The following is a 19,864-nucleotide window of genomic DNA, read 5'->3' as shown; positions in this document are numbered from 1 at the left end:
GTTCCAAGGCAAAAGGGGGAGTAAAAATGATGACTTATGGGTCACATCCTTACTGTGCATTTAGTATGGAAAGGGTGCTGGGAACTGTAGCTCTGTGAGGGGTAAACTGCAATTCTCAGGATTCACTGGGGGAAGCCATGTTGCTTAAATGCGTGACCCTAGTATAAACATGGTCGGGACTGTGATCCAGCCCTACTTTTACACAGAGCAAAATTCAATGGGATTTATGTCTGAGTAGGCATAACTACTCAGGGACGCGGTTGGTTGCTGTGGGTTAAACCACAGAGCCTAGGACTTGCCGATCAGAAGGTCGGTGGTTCGAATTCCTGTGACGGGGTGAGCTCCCGTTGCTAGGTCCCCTGCTCCTGCCAACCTAGCAGTTCGAAAGCACGTCAAAGTGCAAGTAGATAAATAGGTACCCCTGTGGCGGGTAGGTAAACGGCGTTTCCGTGCGCTGCTCTGGTTCACCAGACGTGGCTTAGTCATGCTGGCCACATGACCTGGAAGCTGTACGCCGGCTCCCTCGGCCAATAAAGCGAGATGAGCGTCATAACCCCAGAGTCGGCCACGACTGGACCTAATGGTCAGGGGTCCCTTTACCTTTACTTTTAGGCATAACTAGGATTGCAGGCAGAGGAACTTTGTCACTCACAGCTTGCCATTTTGTGTGCTACAGCTGATAATGTCCAACTGTGGCTAGAGTGTTGGAGTAGGACCTGGGACAACAGGGTTTGAACTCCCACCTGGCCATGAAGCTCATTTGGGCCAGTCACTTCCTCTCAGCCCAAGCTACCTCACAGGGTTCTTGTGGGGATTAAATGAGGAGGCGGAGAATTGTGTCCACCACCTTGAGTTCCTTGGAGGAAAGGGTGGGATAGAAATGCAATTAATAAAAGTAATAATAACAACATTTTTAAAGCTTGCCTTGAGATGATAGACCAAACACATACTTGACATATAAATCAGGGCAGGGCAAGCGTCTAAAGATTCAATAAACACATCGTGCAGCTGGCAGAGAAAGCCCTTCAGCAATATGTAATGGTTGTGGGGTCTGTGGCGGCAACCCTTGGAGCAAAAATATCAAGTGTCTCTGTGTCCATCTGGAAAATATTGGGAGGTATTGCACGCATGCCAGCCATTAAAACAGCTCTTCAAAAACTGCAAGTTGTGTGCTCCGAGCCCTGCCAGGCGACAGCCAGAGCAGAGAAGAAGAAGAACCAATCTCAAGCTTGAACGTGCGTGCAGAGACAGGTGGCGTTATGCGAGTGGTGCTGGGAAGCGTTTGTGGGGGTAGAGATCTTAATTGCTGCTTGCATTATGCTTATGGTGGGTCTTTCTCCAGCTATACTTGGGAAAGAGGGCAGAATCTTGCCTTATAACGCACCAGTTCTCTCCCTGCCGCATATAGCTGCTCCCACAATCTGTTCCTCCACGTCAAATTTGCATTGGTTCCTCAGAGCTTCCCACCCTCTGATACAAAGCGTCCTTATGCATCACTGTCTGATGAGCTGGCAGAACGCTGAGTGTCCTCAACCTCCCTGCGAGGGAACACAGCATGCCGTTGCAAGAGCTGAGCTGATTGCCGATTTGGACCTTTGGAGAGGAGATGCTCACAGCCTGCCCTAAATTACAGGTGCCAAAGTGGATGCATCTGTCCTGTACTCATGGGCAGTCTAGGGCCATTAGCGGTGCTTTATCCACATTAATAGACGGACTCATTTCTTCATCAGTCTATGTTATGCAAATGATCACGGGGGTACTCCATGTAAAGAGAGGGAATTTGCATAGAGAGCGTTAATCAACAATCACTCCCTCTTGGAGAAATTGCAGAGCAGATGGCTGCGGTGCTGGGACGAGTGACTGTCTCTTGCCTCGGCAGCATGGGTGCACAGTCAATCAAGGAAATTAGTTTATTGTGGCTGTGATTTATCTAGGCTTCAGCTATCATTTCCCAAACAACTCGAGAAAAACATCAAGATAGATATCAGGGTCTTCTTGGCTTTCCAGTGCACCAGGTGTGGGGAGATAGAGGCCCACATCTCTTCATAGGCAACCTCTGGGGAGCAACATACCAGCAGAGAGTTTGGGGAAAGAAGGCGGGGCCAAACACACACCATTCTCTATTCTCCAGTGGGGCAGGCTAGAAGTACAGTGGTACCTCGGGTTAAGAACTTAATTCATTCTGAACAACAGACGAACGGACTTGTTTCGATTAATGTCTGCAGGAGACTTTGTGGATATTTTAGTTATAATTAGAAAAATCTTAAGAATGATGCATAAAGGAAACAGCTTATAAGAAGTAAATAAGGAGGCCAGATACAGGATAAATGAAGTCTTTTATTTGGTTGTTTGTATTGTTGTATGTTATGCTTATTGTTTGTTATGTTCGTATTTAATGAGGGTGGATTTCTTTATTGGGGGTGGGTGGGTTTATGTTACGTTGTAAATAAAATTTCCAATAAAAATAATAAATAATAAAAAAGAACTTTATTTGTTCTGGAGGTCCGTTCTTAACCTGAAACTGTTCTTAACCTGAGGTTGAGGTACCACTTTAGCTAATGGGGCCTCCCACTGTCTCTGCACCACCGCTGCGCGATTTCTGTTCTCATCCTGAAGCAAAATTCTTAACCCAAGGTACTATTTCTGGGTTAGCGGAGTCTGTAACCTGAAGCGTCTGTAACCTGAAGCATCTGTAACCCAAGGTACCACTGTATTTCCGGCAGGTGAAATCAATAGAGGAGAAAGCAGAGTGACTCAATACCTTTCACTGTCTCTCTCCGGCCCAATCATAGAAACGCGGAGTTGGAAGGTACCTCAGGGGCCAGCTAGTCCAACCCCCCCTGCAATGCAGGAATCTCGGCTAAAGCATCCATGACAGATGGCCATCCAACCTCTGCTTAAAAACCTCCAAGGAACAAGAGTCCACAACCTCCCGAGGGAGACAGTTCCAATGTTGAACAACTCTTACAGTCAGAAACATCTTCATGATGTTTAGTCGGAATCTCCTTTCTTGTAATTTGAAGCCATTAGTTCAAGGCCTACCCTCCAGAGCAGGAGAAAGCAAGCCCGCTGTATCTTCCATGTGACAGCCATCAAGCTATTTGAAGATGGCTACCATATCTCTTGGGACACGGGTGGTGCTGTGGGTAAAACCTCAGCGCCTAGGGCTTGCTGATCGCATGGTCGGCGGTTCGAATCCCCACGGCGGGGTGAGCTCCCATCTTTCGGTCCCAGCTCCTGCCCACCTAGCAGTTCGAAAGCACCCCTAAGTGCAAGTAGATAAATAGGTACTGCTTTATAGCGGGAAGGTAAACGGCGTTTCCGTGTGCTGCGCTGGTGCTGGCTCGCCAGAGCAGCTTCGTCACGCTGGCCACGTAACCCGGAAGTGTCTCCAGACAGCGCTGGCCCCTGGCCTCTTAAGTGAGATGGGCGCACAACCCTAGAGTTGGACATGACTGGCCCGTACGGGCAGGGGTACCTTTACCTTTTACCATATCTCTTCTCAGTCTCCTCATAAGGCTTAGTTTCCAGACCCTTGATCACCTTCATTGCCCTCTTCTGTACACATTCCAGCTTATCAATCTCTTTCTTAAATTCTGGTGCCCAGAACTGGTAGTAATTGTTGCCCACAGCAAGAAACTCCCACCCATTATCCACTGTGGCAGCAGAGCAAAAAATATACACAAAAGAAACAGGGTCCGGTCCTCAGAAATAACATCAGCCCTTCTCCTTGACCATTGGTTCCCTTTTCAATACAGCAAACAAATAAAACCTTACTCATTAGTCCAGGAAATGGACCACAAGTCAATCAGATCACGGCTAGCTTGCCCAAACTAGTTTCTATCCAATTTATAACAGCTGTTTGCATTTGACGTGTTCTGTTGTTGTTGCAACCTTTGTTGCCATTGGTAGGGGGGGACTCAAGGGGATTTCTGAGAACTATAGCCAGCTGACATGTATTAGTTTAGCTTTCACAATTTTTTGGGAACTCAGAGAAAGCATATTTGTACCAAACAGGAAAAAGCCTGATCCACATGTCACACTGGATTATTTCTCCACTCTTCTGGTTCTCTCTGAAATGCTTTCAGTGTCACCGTCAGGCAGGAGCCTTCAAATCTACTCCACCATTTCACTTATAGATGGATTGGGTGGAAGCTCAATTTACAGATCTTCTCGCTTTGCAACCTGCAGAGAGAGTTTCTCCCCCAGCTTTGGCTTTCTAACAGAGAGAATGGATTTCCAGTATTGGTGGAGGGGAGGAGATCTAAAATGAAGCAATCAGACCACCAGACAGATGATACCTTCACACTGTTTGACTCAATAACCTGTTGTGTAACCACTGAATTAATCTGATAAATCTGAATCTCTCTCTGACCTACTTTTTGCAAAGTTCTTTTTATTTTTAATGAATCATGTGTTTGTTATCTTTTCCTTACATTTTACGTTCATGGCAAGGCCATTTTGTTTGTTTGTTTTGTTTTGTTTTGTTTTGTTTCCAGAATGTCTTATGCATTGGGATGGAAGACTTATCCCAGTTTTGCTGTTCCTTCCTCACAGCATAATCTCAGTCAATCAGGAACCACATTGTCGATGTTGTGGTGTCACAGTTCCCCATAACCAATCAGATTTGACATTGGGACAGCAGACAGTGTTGATCTTGATGATCATGATAAATAAGAATTGTAAACTTCCCTTCAACTACATATAGTATCAACACTAAAAAGCATAAAATAGTCTTCCAAAAATTCAGCAATACATAATTTTGCACCCAAAGAACAGCCAGCTGCCTCATCTATCTGCAGTGACCAAAGAGAACAGATATATCTGCAGATGAGTTCAAAAGGAGATAAGCAAGAGTATGCTCGTGTGTTACACATCCAATGGAAGGGATTCCTACAATTCTTTTTTCTTTTTCTTTTTTAAAACCCTTTTTTATTATTATCTGCACGGGAAAAGATTTACTTATTCTTTGAGACGCCCACGGTTCTGCCATCCTTTCATATATTTGAACATGGCTATCATATCACCCCTTAACCTCCTCTTCTCCAGGCTAAACATGCCCAGCTCCCTTAGCCGTTCCTCATATGGCATCGTTTCCAGGCCTTTGACCATTTTGGTCGCCCTCCTCTGGACACGTTCCAGGATGTGCTGGAATTCTCGGGGATGATGAGCGACATGGCTGCGGCGCCTGTTCCTCTCTCCTGCTGTGGCCGGAAAAGTGGGATTCCTACAATTCTTGATGTTCCACAACAGAATAGGCCCTGCATTGCACCCAGGGCCGGATTTAGGTTTGATGAGGCCCTAAGCTACTGAAGGTAATAGGGCCCTGAAGGGCAGCAGTTGAAGAAGGAGCAAAAAGGGTTTTCTTGTGTGTGTGTGTTTCTTTGTGGCTGGTTAGCTGTTTTCCCTGTGTAAAGGTCAGAGGGGGCAGGGTTTCTGTTGAGGCAGGGGATTAGCTGTGGGAGGAGCTTATCAGAGTCTGAAGGGCAGTAGTTGAAGAAGGAGCAAAAAGGGTTTTCTTGTGTGTGTGTGTTTCTTTGTGGCTGGTTAGCTGTTTTCCCTGTGTAAAGGTCAGAGGGGGCAGGGTTTCTGTTGAGGCAGGGGATTAGCTGTGGGAGGAGCTTATCAGAGTCTGAAGGGCAGCAGTTGAAGAAGGAGCAAAAAGGGTTTTCTTGTGTGTGTGTGTGTGTGTTTCTTTGTGGCTGGTTAGCTGTTTTCCCTGTGTAAAGGTCAGAGGGGGCAGGGTTTCTGTTGAGGCAGGGGATTAGCTGTGGGAGGAGCTTATCAGAGTCTGAAGGGCAGCGGCACGCGCCTAGCGGCGCGCGCAGTTATACCCATCTTTTAGATTTAGGGGAGCTAGTCTCAAACGTTTGTTGGGGGAGACCTAGGTTTTTTTGTGTGGGGGGGGGAAGTTATTTGTCCTGTCCTCAAGCTTTTTATGATGGAGGACCTCTGTAGCCACCCCCAACGACACGATCTCAAGATGGAAGGGGAGGGAACAGCTGCAGTCGCCTGTGATTCCTGCGCAATGTTTGCCATCTTGCCAAAGGTTGCAGGCAGCTTTACCTGCAGCAATTGCATGTTGATTGCCCTTTTAAAAGACAAAGTCCAGCAACTGGAGGAACGTGTAGCTACGCTCCAAAGAATTAGAGAGCTGGAGCTCTTCTTGGAAGCAACAGAGCACACCGTCTCCACCAGGGAGGAGACAGGGGACTCCCCTGAGAAGGAGGCTAGTTCACCAACACAGGAGCCAGATATATGGAGAAACGTGACTCAAAGAAGTAGGAGGCCCAGGGTTCACTCTGATTGTTTAGAAATACACAATCACTTTGAGGTCCTCTCCCCTAGCATGGAAGACGAAGAGCAGACTCCATTTGAGGATCTCTCCCTCATTACAGTCGATCAGGTATATGAAGACGAGCAGCAAAGTCAGTCCTCAGGGAATGTGCAGGCGACCTTGGAACGGACAGCTCATGGAAGAACCCCGACCAAACCCAAGAGGAGGCGTGTAGTGGTGATAGGGGATTCCCTACTGAGGGGAACAGAAGCAGTGATCTGTGGGCCTGACAAGATGTCTCGGGAAGTGTGCTGTCTCCCCGGGGCTAAGATCCAAGATGTAACTGAACGACTGCAAGGAATCATAAAACCCACTGACGAATACCCCTTCCTCTTGGTTCATGTGGGAACCAATGACACTGCAAGCAATAGCCTCCAGAAGATCAAAAGAGACTACGAGGCTCTCGGCAGGAAATTGAAGCAACTAAATGCGCAAATTGTCATCTCGTCTGTCCTCCCAGTTGAACGACGTGGCCCAGGGAGAGAGGGGAAAATAGTGGAAGTGAACAGCTGGCTTCGCAAATGGTGTAAACAGGAACGGTTTGGATTCTTAGATCACGGACTGCAGTTTCTTGAAGATGGACTTCTGGCAAGTGATGGGCTGCACCTCACAACGGTTGGGAGAAATGTTTTTGCCAAAAATCTCAGAAACCTCATCAGGAGGGCTTTAAACTGACTAATGTGGGGGAGGGAGACAGTGCTCCTGAAGGTAGGAGTCTATCAATTAATGAAGATGATCATCCAAATGTCATAGACCAAATGGAGCAAACAGCACGCGGACCTAGTGGAGGGAGAAAAAAATCCTTAAATAAGAGACACGAGGGAATGATTAATGGACTTCAATGTCTGTACACTAATGCGCAAAGCATGGGAAATAAACAAGGTGAGCTTGAGCTCTTGGTCGGGCAAACTAAATATGACATAATAGGCATCACTGAAACCTGGTGGGATAAGTCCCACGATTGGAATGTAATAATGGAGGGATACAATCTATTTCAGAGAAACAGACCAGACAAGAAAGGAGGAGGAGTGGCGTTATATGTCAGGGGTGTGTATACCTGTGAAGAGATCCAAGATTTAGAACCTCAAAGCCAAAGTGAGAGCATTTGGGTCAAAATTAAGGGAGAGAGGAATAACAGAGACCTCATTGTGGGAGTTTACTATAGATCCCCAAGCCAAACGGAGGACATAGATGATGCCTTCCTGGAACAGATGGCCAAGCATGCAAAAGGAAGGGAGATAGTAGTAATGGGGGACTTCAATTACCCGAATATTTGTTGGACGTCAAACTCAGCCAAGAGCATAAGGTCAAACAGATTCCTCACTGGCCTTGCAGACAACTTCATTGTCCAGAAAGTGGGAGAAGCAACAAGAGGAACAGCCATTTTAGACCTGGTCCTAACCAATGTTGATGACCTGGTTAGTGGGGTAGATGTGGAAGGATCATTAGGCGCGAGTGATCATGCTCTTCTGAAGTTTACTATACAGCGGACAGTAGCAGCCAAGCATACTAGGACTCAATTTCTTGACTTTAAGAAAGCCGACTTCATAAAACTTAGGGAAGTGCTGGGTGAGATCCCATGGACAGCAATACTAAAAGGAAAGGGAGTTCATGATGGCTGGGAGTTTGTTAAGACGGAAATAGTAAAAGCACAACGTCAGGCAATACCAATGAGACGAAAACATGGAAGGTGCCTAAAGAAACCAGGGTGGCTATCTAAAGAACTTTTAACTGAATTAAGATTAAAAAAGGATGTGTACAAAAAATGGAAAAGGGGGGAAACCACCAAAGAGGAATTCAAACAAATAGCCAGCACGTGTAGACACAAAGTCAGAAAAGCTAAAGCACAGAATGAACTCAGGCTTGCTAGAGAGGTTAAAAGCAACAAAAAAGGCTTTTATGGGTATGTTCGTAGCAAAAGGAAGAACAAAGAAACAGTGGGGTCACTCAGAGGAGAAGATGGTGAAATGCAAACAGGGGACACAGAAAGGGCTGAACTCCTCAATGCCTTCTTTGCCTCAGTCTTCTCCAATAAAGAAGACAATGCCCGACCTGAAGAATTTGAAGCAAATGATTCAGCAAAGGAAACACAGCCCAGAATAACTAAGGAGATAGTACAAGAATATTTGGCTAGATTAGATGTATTCAAGTCTCCAGGGCCAGATGAACTGCATCCAAGAGTATTAAAAGAACTGGCAGATGTGATCTCAGAACCACTGGCAGTCATCTTTGAGAATTCCTGGAGAACAGGCGAAGTCCCGGCAGACTGGAGGAGGGCAAATGTTGTTCCTATTTTCAAAAAGGGGAAAAGAGAGGACCCAAATAATTACCGCCCAGTCAGTCTGACATCAATAGCAGGGAAGATTCTGGAGCAGATCATTAAGCAAACAGTCTGTGAGCACCTAGAAAGGAATGCTGTGATCACCAATAGTCAGCATGGATTTCTGAAAAATAAGTCATGTCAGACTAACCTGATCTCGTTTTTTGACAGAATTACAAGCCTGGTAGATGAAGGGAACGCAGTGGATGTAGCCTACCTTGATTTCAGCAAAGCATTTGACAAGGTGCCCCATGATATTCTTGTAAAGAAGCTGGTAAAATGCGGTCTTGACTATGCTACCACTCAGTGGATTTGTAACTGGCTGACTGACCGAACCCAAAGGGTGCTCATCAATGGTTCCTCTTCATCCTGGAGAAGAGTGACTAGTGGGGTGCCACAGGGTTCTGTCTTGGGCCCGGTCTTATTCAACATCTTTATCAACGACTTGGATGATGGACTCAAGGGCATCCTGATCAAATTTGCAGATGACACCAAACTGGGAGGGGTGGCTAACACCCCAGAGGACAGGATCACACTTCAAAACGACCTTGACAGATTAGAGAACTGGGCAAAAACAAACAAGATGAATTTTAACAGGGAGAAATGTAAAGTATTGCACTTGGGCAAAAAAAATGAGAGGCACAAATACAAGATGGGTGACACCTGGCTTGAGAGCAGTACATGTGAAAAGGATCTAGGAGTCTTGGTTGACCACAAACTTGACATGAGCCAACAGTGTGACGCGGCAGCTAAAAAAGCCAATGCAATTCTGGGCTGCATCAATAGGAGTATAGCATCTAGATCAAGGGAAGTAATAGTGCCACTGTATTCTGCTCTGGTCAGACCACACCTGGAGTACTGTGTCCAGTTCTGGGCACCACAATTCAAGAAGGACACTGACAAACTGGAACGTGTCCAGAAGAGGGCAACCAAAATGGTCAAAGGCCTGGAAACGATGCCTTATGAGGAACGGCTAAGGGAGCTGGGCATGTTTAGCCTGGAGAAGAGGAGGTTAAGGGGTGATATGATAGCCATGTTCAAATATATAAAAGGATGTCACATAGAGGAGGGAGAAAGGTTGTTTTCTGCTGCTCCAGAGAAGCGGACACGGAGCAATGGAGCCAAACTACAAGAAAGAAGATTCCACCTAAACATTAGGAAGAACTTCCTGACAGTAAGAGCTGTTCGACAGTGGAATTTGCTGCCGAGGAGTGTGGTGGAGTCTCCTACTTTGGAGGTCTTTAAGCAGAGGCTTGACAACCATATGTCAGGAGTGCTCTGATGGTGTTTCCTGCTTGGCAGGGGGTTGGACTCGATGGCCCTTGTGGTCTCTTCCAACTCTATGATTCTATGATTCTATGATTCTATGATTCTTTATATGTCCTGCTGTCCTTTGTCAACAACAAATTGCCGCTGGTTTTTTGTGTTGAATATATGCTATATGGTAATTTATGGACCTAATAGGTATCTAAAGCCATTTGCACATGTTGGCACCCTATATATAGAAATGAGCAAACCAGTGATATTTTAGGGAGCAGGCTGGCAGGTGGGCCCCATTACTTACATCATAGGAGCCTACACAACATTAAACAGTGTTGCTGTATGTAGGTTTTATTTTGATTGTTTTTTGTCTTATATTTTGGAAATGTACATCCAGTTTTTTCCCCTTTAAATTTTTTTTTGGGGGGGGGCAAGAGAGAGGGGCCCTAAGCTATAGCTTGTTTAACTTATACATAAATCCAGCACTGATTGCATCATAGTAGAACGGACCATGGCCATAGAGTAAACTATCAGCAGGGCCTCCATTGCAGATTTCGAGGAATGGGTCAGATAATAGGAGAGGCAATCCTTTATATATCTGAGTCCTAAGCCATTTGGGGCTTTATACATCAGCCAGCAACTTGAATTGGGCCTGGTAGCAAACAGGCAGCCTGTGCAGCTGTTTCAGGATTGGTATGAGATGAGCTCATCTAGCTATGCTGGCAGCTGCATTCTGGCAGCACTAGGTGGAACATTTAGCAATAGGCTAAATGAGAGGTAACCAGAGTGCATGCTACTATTGTTTGGCAATAGCTGGTGAACCAGCTGTATCTGAAAGTAGATGCTCATCACTAAGGCCACCTGGGTCTCAAGAGATAGTGTTGGATCAAGGAGCACCTTCAGGCTACAACCTGCTCCTTCAGAGGGAGTGCAACTCTGTCCAGAAGACTGGACTGCTCACCCAACTCCTTGTCCTGGGAATCACTCACCATCAATGTCTTCACATCTTGTTGGCATTCACTTTCAGGTTTTTGGCCCTAATCCAGTCCATTTCTGCCTCTAGACTCTGGTGCAGCAGCTGAACAGCCTCTCCTGATTCGCATGGAATGGAAAGATAGAGCAGGGTGTCATCTGTATACTGATGACAACTCTCAACTCCTGGATGACCTTTCCCAGCAGCTCTGCCACTGAGGCATTAACTATCCCTTGGACTCTTCCAACCAATGCTCCTCCAATTAGCTCTTAAAAGATCATGTGGTTGGCCAGACAGCTGTTGGCCAGACAGCCCAGGGAGTTTCAGTTTGCCTGCTATTGTGGTCCTTGTCACCACCAAAAGGCTTCCCATCGCTCTGCCTGCAGTGTACACCTTGTACACTTTACTACTGGCAAGGTGGGTAGATCCTTCATCTTCACAAAATTGCTGAAATCAGGGCTTCATCTTTAGGGCCTATAAAGAGGGCTTTGAAGTTGGAAAGTCTTTTTCAGTCCTCTCATTAACATATGACATTTTTGCTGCTGCGTTTGTTGTTACGGGAAAAGAAGTCCAGGGAGTTTAACAAGGTTCATAAATAGTTAGGATGCAGTTTGTTTTGCCTCATCACATTTGCGGGAATATGAAGTAACATCCAGCATATAAAATTGATTGGCATCTCTCTCTCTCTCTCTCTCTCTCTTGGTGGGATAAGGATTGTACTGCTGGTGTTCTGGGAGAAGACATTCCGAGAATTTCAGATGATTTTGATCCAGCTGGATGGAAAGGGGCTTGTTTTGAATTTTCATGTTTATGGGAAGTTCACATAAACATCTTTGCGAAAGACAAGAAACAGCTTGTTTCATAAGAATGTCAAATTGGCATACACCATGGAATGAATAGCCAAACATTAAGCCTTCCTCGGTCAGCAGAACTGTTTTTCATGGGACAAAACTAACAGCAAAATATGAGCATCTGTTACACTGTGGTTGGATCTATGGTGTGATGTAGAGACTCATGCTTTTGTGGCTAGAGTGGAACAGCTCTTCCTGTTAATGGGGCAAATCTACTTTACTTGACACTATTCATTTGGTGAATGCTCTGTTTCCAGATCTCTTACCTTCCCCCTGTACAGAAAGATTTTTCACTAGCCCTGGATGTCCAGTACAGAATACAGTGGTACCTTGGGTTACAGATGCTTCAGGTTACAGACACTTCAGGTTACAGACTCCGTTAACCCGGACGTAGTACCTCGGGTTAAGAACTTTGCTTCAGGATGAGAACAGAAATCGCATGGCGGCGGATAGGCGGCAGCGGGAGGCCCCATTAGCTAAAGTGGTACCGCAGGTTAAGAACAGTTTCAGGTTAAGAACGGACCTCCAGAACGAATTAAGTTCTTAACCTGAGGTACCACTGTAGTGATATCCGGTGCTAGAGGTAATACGGCCTCATAGTTTCTCAAACTTCTGAAACTGGTATTCGGAAGCATTATTGCCTCTGACCACTGATAGCCTTCCCCTCCATGAATTTGTCCAGTCCTCTTTTAAAGCTTAATAATAATAATAATAATAATAATAATAATAATAATAATAATTTTTATTTATATCCCGCCCTCCCCAGCCGAAGCTGGGCTCAGGGCGGCTAACAACAATAAAACAGTACAAAAGTACAACATAAACAACATTCTAAAATCATTCATTATAAAAATTAATTAATTCAAGCCACTAGCTTGAATATAAGTTGGTAGCCATCACTGCCTCCTTGGGAGCAAGCTCCATAGTTTAACTATGTGCTGTGTGATTTGTCTTGAATGAACGAATGCTTAAAAATAAAGTAAGATGTTTTTTTACCATATGTGGTGGGAATGCAGAGAAGTTAAAAAAAATGGGAAATGATATATAATGAATTGGAAAAAAATGTTTAAATTGACATTTGCAAAAAAAAAAAAAAAAAACCAAAAAAACCCAGAAGCATTTTTGTTAGGGATTGTAGGACAAGACCTGCCAAGAAAAACAAAGAACTTATTTATGTATTGTCAGGGAATTGCCATCGGAGCCAGAGGGGGGGGGGCTCCAGAGGGATTCCGGAGAGCGTCCCGGGAGGGAGAGAAGCAGCACATCTTCTGGGGAAGGAAATCAGCGTAACACCAGTGGAGAAGGGGGGCAGATGGGGGAATCGGTGAGGTGGCTCCAAGACTCCTCGCCGGGAACCAGTGGGGAGAGCATGGGTCCTCCTATGCCCACACCCTCCCTGCGCAGAAGGCTTCCGCGCAGGGAAAGTAGGCGGAGACTAGGCGTCAAAGAGCTTCTTTGCTGGAAGAAGTTCAAGAAATGCCCACTAATGGATTCTGCCAGCGATTGAGACAGCCACGGGCGCGTGGCTGTCCAGACAGAAAGGGTTCATTCAGGCAACCAGCCTAGGGTGGCATTGATTTACACACAAGCAACCCCTAGAACAGGGGTCTGCAACCTTTAAGACAAAAAGAGCCACTTGGACCCGTTTCCGAAAAAACAACAACAACTGGGAGCCGCAAAAACATTGCAACATTTAAAACAAATATAACACTGCATATATTGTTTCTTGCCTTAATGCTATATATACAGGATCGTGCAGTCAGCTGTCAATCTCAAGAAAAAAGGACAAATTAATAGCTAATTAAAATATTTAATTTACAACCAGGTAACCAGGTTAATGGGACTTTTGCTCCTGAACCTCAGTGCTCAGTGTCTGCACATCAGGGCTGTAAGACGTCACCTTCATTTTCACACAGGCTTGCAAGCTGTCATCTGTGAGGCGTGATCGGTGTTTGTTTTTAATATAGTTCATGTTGGAGAAGACCTGCTCACATACATATGTGGAAGAGACCACAAGGGCCATCGAGTCCAACCCCCTGCCAAGCAGGAAACACCATCAGAGCACTCCTGAGATATGGTTGTCAAGCCTCTGCTTAAAGACCTCCAAAGTAGGAGACTCCACCACACTCCTTGGCAGCAATTCACCAAACTTTCACCAAACTTTCCCCTGCTTAAGTTTAAAAAGGGGCTTCAAGCAACTAAAAAGGGGCTTCAGGCAACTAACTCCACGTGGAATTCCACGCAACCGCGACTGCATAATCAATGCCACAAAATGCCAAAGAAAATTAACCAGGGCCCCAGTGAACCATACATATAGTGATAATAAAAAGCTATTTAGGCCTTTCTCACCCCCTGTTGGGTGTGGGTGCATTTTCTGCAGACCAAAAGCCAAAAGTCTAGATAGCACGGCCCTCAGCCTCCAGCTGGCGGCCAGGCAGGTGCGCCCTTGGCGACGTGCAGGTAACTTGCCGCCGCTCCTGGAAGCTCCGCTGCGCGCCACCTCCCTCCAGCCAGGTGACTCCGCCGCCCGCCGGTCCATCCATCCACTGGCCCCTTCCGCGCGCCGGCGGCTTTCTCTCCTTTTGCGCGCCCGCCACTCCCTTCCGCGCGCGGGGACTCCATTCCAGGGGCTGCCTGCAGCCGCGTACGTGAGGCAGCCTGTGCCGGGGACAGCCGAGAGGAGGGGACTGGAGGAGGAGGAGGCGGCGGCGGCGAGGGCGGAGGGAGTGGGCGAGCCATGGCAGAGCTGGAAGGGGAATTTCAAAACAAGCTGCGCGAGGGAAGGAGGGAGGCGAGCTGGTAGGCGAGGCGGAGCGCGCGCGGAGCTGGCAAGCCGGGGAGGGGGCGCCCGTCGGGGGCTGGCGGCGCGGGCGTGGGGATTGATGCTGGAGGGGCGCCCGAGATTATTGGGGGGCAGAGCCCCCCAAACGAATTTTTGAGGGGGCTCGGGCCCCCTCAGGCCCCATGGAGTCTGCGCCTATGCCTCCGCTCTCTGCCTCCGCCCCTCGCCTCCTCCCCTCACCTCCTCCCCTCGCCACCGCCCCGGAGCCGCAGCAAAGGCTTTAAAGAGCCGCATGTGGCTCTGGAGCCGCAGGTTGCCGACCCCCGCCCTAGAACCATTACATGTATGCTACAACAGCGGCAAGAATCTTGTTAGCACAAGGATGGAAGAATGAGGAAATCCCAATGAAAGAACAGTGGCAAGAAAAATTGATGAGTTATGCAGAACTGGCCAAACTGACATATAAACTGCATGAAAAGGACAACTGTGACTTCAAGGAAGCATGGGAACTTTTTACAAACTATCTAAAAAGACAACAAAATGAACTGAACTCTTTGGCAGGTTTTGAATAAACATTCACAAATTTATTAGTTGAACATATGCTAGACAAAGCAAGGATATGTACAATTTTATAACATGCAGAAAACAAGGGAGGGGAGCTGAGGGAAGTCCTTGGTGGGGGGGAGAGGGAGGGTTGGGGGGCAAGGAATAAAGTGGGGAAAATAATGTAATTGATTATGAGGATTGACAAATTGTTATTTTGAAATTTGTTAATAAAAATATTTTTTTTAAAAAAAGGAATGTAAGATGCAGCCACTGGTCAATGGGACTGGTCAATGGCTGGTTGGAAGACCTCCTGGTAACTTCATGATGCTACCTTGATTCTCCAACGAAAGTACGGTTCTATTAAACAACAACAAAAAGAATATTAATGTAATTATTAATAAAACAAACAAACACAGCTTTGAAATAAATTGGCCTATAACAATTGAGTTAGACCAATGACCTGCAACAATGGGACAATAATGCAGTTTGGACAGTCCATTCCAGTGGATTATCCATTCTACAACGAGGCAGTGATTCATTTGGTGGACAGACAGGCACTTGTTTTCCCGCCATGTAAAGGGGAGACCAGATGAGGCAGGCACTCCGTGCTGATGTCGATTTGTGCGATGACCCAGTTCACCTGCTCCCCCTCCACTTTTGTTGTTGTTGAGGGGAATTATGTGGATTTGGCTATCGTCTTTATTTAGAGGCTTCTGTGTGAAGTAGCCACTCCACGTATTACATTAGATGGGCTGCACAACTCCATTTCACCATTCAAATGGATCACTGCCTGGGTAATTTGTCTGATCTGGGTAATTGTCTCCACCTTCTGAAAGCTCTCTTTTCACTCATTGCTGTTTGCGCTTAATGCATTTGACAGTTACGACACTGGTGTTTTGCTAGGGCTTCAGGCAGTCTCTTGCAATCATTTTTGGTACTGGGGTGACAGTGAGCGAAGGACCCAATAACTTTGCATCCACTGTTATGCTCCTGCTGGTCTTTATCACCAGATAGCAATATGCAATGAATAAAATCTGTGATATGTTGTTATAGGTTATATTGTTGTCATGTTATTCAAGTAGGAGAGGAAGGAGACTCTCTCTCTCTCTCTCTCTCTCTCTCTCTCTCTCTCTCTCTCTGTAAAGCATGATCACTTCACTGGTTATAGAACTCACTTAACTGTGCATAGAGTTACAGTATGACCAATGTTTATGATTCCCAACCCAGCTGGTGCTGTCAGTGCGAAAGAACCGCAGTCATTTGACTGCCGGAGGATAAACACAATGAATTTGTTCTGCTGATGTTCCAGCTTGTTACCCACCTCTGGCAGCTAGGAAAAAGTCTTTAATTACTGGAGCAAGTGTCCAAAAGCACTCCTCTTAAGGTATGATGAAGCCAAGAAAATGAAACACAACTCACTCTTCATGTACTGGCATAGCGGCTAAGAGTTTAAACTGGGAAGCCTGTACCACAAACCTCTCCTCAGCCAAGATCTCGGTTGGGCGGCCTTTGGAACAAGGGACTGTTCTCTAAGCCTCATCTCAAACATCTGCCTGTGGTGGTATTGGTACTGGCTTGCTTTAGAACAGTGTGCTTCCGACTTTAGTCCCCAGATGTTGCTCAACGACATCTTCCATTATCCCCAGGAAGTTCAGCCAATGGTCAGGGGGTGATGGGAGCCGCAGCCCAACACGTTTGTGAGAGAAGTAGTGTGGTTTTGCAACCCTGTTTTATTTTGGGTTTTAGAAAGAGAGCTGAAAGGAGTGCTGGGGATGTCTGTGTTAGGGAGACTGTATGCTGAGTGCATAACAACCAGCCATTGTGCACGTTCACCAGGTTTCATGGAGAATGTGCACATAATCAGTCCATGAAGAGGGAACTGTGCACAATTTCCAACAAGTCTTATGTGCACAGGACTAAAGCTGTGGTCAGTTTCAGGATATAAGAACATCAGGCTGTGCTATATCAAGGGTACCTAACACCGAGTAATTTGGCAAAAATGTAAAAATCAAAATCAAATAAGTGTTGGAAATGTAAAGAGAAAGAAGGCTTTTTTATCATATGTGGTGGTCTTGTAGTAAGGTTAAAGCTTACTGGGAAATGATATATAATGAATGGAAAAAGACGTTAAAAAACATTATTATTATTATTATTATTATTATTATTATTATTATTATTATTATTATTATTTTAAAAGCCCAGAAGCTTTCCTTTTGGGAATTATAGGGACAGAACAACCCAAACGGCATTGAAATTTATTCATGTATGCGACTACAGCGGCAAGAATGTTATTGCCCAAAACTGGAAAGAAGAAATCCCGACAAAAGAAGAATGAATATAAAAACTTAAGGAATTCACAGAAATGGCGAAACTTACCAGAAAAATAAGAAATCGAAAACAAACCTTTTATAAAAGAATGAAAATGGTTTATTGAATGTTTACAAATAAACTGCAAAGAGATAAGAACATTGGCAGGATTACTGTAATAACCTGCAGTTTTATAAGAGTATATATTTAAAGTAGATGAAAAAATGAGTAAATTAAGTTAATTTGGAATATGCAGAAAATACAAAAAATAAATTTAAGGAAACAGAGAGAGGGAAGCAAGTTGAGTTTTGAAATGTTAAAATAATTGAAAATAAATTGAAAAATTATTTAAATGTATGAAATTGAAAATCATAAATAAAACAAAATTAAAGATATTAACTTTGGGAAGCCAGTGGGTTGCTCAGCAATTATCCATGTAGTGACTCGAATTTATATTGGTAAAATTGAATTGTATTTTCCCCTCTGGTATGGATTTACTTCCTTTTTTTTTTTTTTTTTTGCACAGCCTGATCAGCCTGGAGGCTGTTTGTGTGACAGTGCTTCCAGTGAAAATGAATCTTTCAAGAAAAGCATGGTTATGAAATCTGAAACCATACAATTATTTGTATACTTTCTTTGGGGATTGATGCTTTTTAAACACACACACACACACACACACCACACACAAAACAATCCGAGAACAATTTTTCATAACCCTGTAACATTAAGAATCTTTTATACCTATTACACTTTTTGTTGGCTTCTTTTTCTGGAACAGAAATGATCAATAAGGAAGTTGGAGGTCACCTCAGTAATGAAAAAAAGACCTTTGTGTTTTTAGCTGATGGCATTGCAGAAAGGTCCAGTCCTGGTGTCATGCTGTTATTTCCTTGCTGTTTCCCATCGATGTGGAATTTTCCTGATACATCTGTACATTTAATGAAATGGGGACCATTATTTTTAAAGAAACATGGATTGTTATGATTCTGTTTGGCTGTAGGCGAAATGAGACATTGTGCTAATTGCACAGTTGTTCACTAAGTAGTGAATTCTATTCCCCTCCACCTCCATAACATTTAATATGTTACCCCATCTTGTGAGATGAAAATATTCTGCATTTCTTCACCCATATCCCACATTGCTGGGTGCTACTCGTGAAGGCACATGAAGTCAAGATTGGCTGCCAAGGCCTTGCTTGACTGCTGGATCCCTCAGACTGGCGGATATAAGAGGCGGGGCCCACTGGCAGAGGAAGAGGAGTGCGGGGGGGGGGCACCGCCCCCAGAAGCTCGATCCCCAGGGTGCCATTGTGGCTGCCTCCCACCCCCGCTGGGCACCCCTGCAGGTGTGCACCCCGCCCCCACTGCTCTTCACCCCCCAGTGCCGGAGTGTGAAGGACCTTCTCAGTGGTGGCTCCATTATTATGGAACTTCATCCTACATGAAGTGTGCCTCATTGACTCCTCTTAAACGGGCTTGTTTAAATACCTGGCTTGTTGAAATCTGCTTTCAGCTGATTACTCATTCCTGGGCAAGGTGATTGAGCGAGCGGTTGCCGAACAACTCCAGGCACGCCTGGAAGAAGCGGACCATTTGGATCCCTTCCAGTCGGGATTCAGGCCTCATCATGGGACTGAAACTGCCTTGGTCGCACTGGTTGATGATCCCTGGTTGGCTAGGGAGAAAGGTGAAAGCTGTTTCCTAGTTCTGCTGGATCTCTCAGCGGCGTTTGATACCATCGACCATAGCATCCTCCTGGACCGTCTTGAGGGGCTGGGAGCTGGGAGCAGAGTCATACAGTGGTTCCGCTCCTTCCTCCTGGGCCGTGCCCAGAAAGTGGTGGTGGGGGATGAGTGTTCAGACCCCTGGGCCCTCACTTGTGGGGTGCCTCAGGGTTCCGTCCTCTCCCCCATGCTTTTCAACATTTACATGCGGCCGCTGGGAGAGATCATCAGGAGGTTTGGGCTGGGTGTTCATCAGTATGCGGATGATACCCAGCTCTACCTCTCTTTTAAATCAAAACCAGTGAAGGCGGTGAAGGTCCTGTGTGAGTGTCTGGAGGCAGTTGGAGGATGGATGGCGGCTAACAGATTGTGGTTTTTTTTATAACTTTTTTTATTGGTTTTTACAAAAAATTTTAAAACAAAACAGACATGTAAAAAGACATACAAACACGTATAGTTTCATAACCTTTTTTTCATAAACCTCGTTTCTCAGACTCCCCCATACCTCCCCTTTCTGCATCCCAATGTCCAATTTTTTTTAGCAACTTCTAAATATTTCTGTCAAGCCTCTGTCCTCTTAATCTTTCCTTCAATCTGATCTTATATCACTGTAACCCTTTCTTTCTCAAAACCTCGACATTCTAACATTCATCAAGTGTATAATAGTCCTTAAGGTAGATTTTAAATTTCTTCCATTCTTCTTCCGCCGTCTCTTTTCCCAGGTCACGGATTCTGCCAGTCATCTCGGCCAATGTCATATAGTCC

Source organism: Podarcis vaucheri (genome assembly GCF_965113315.1).
Source record: "Podarcis vaucheri genome assembly, chromosome: 3".
Classification (NCBI taxonomy): Eukaryota; Metazoa; Chordata; class Lepidosauria; order Squamata; family Lacertidae; genus Podarcis; species Podarcis vaucheri.
This window is presented reverse-complemented; position numbering follows the sequence as displayed.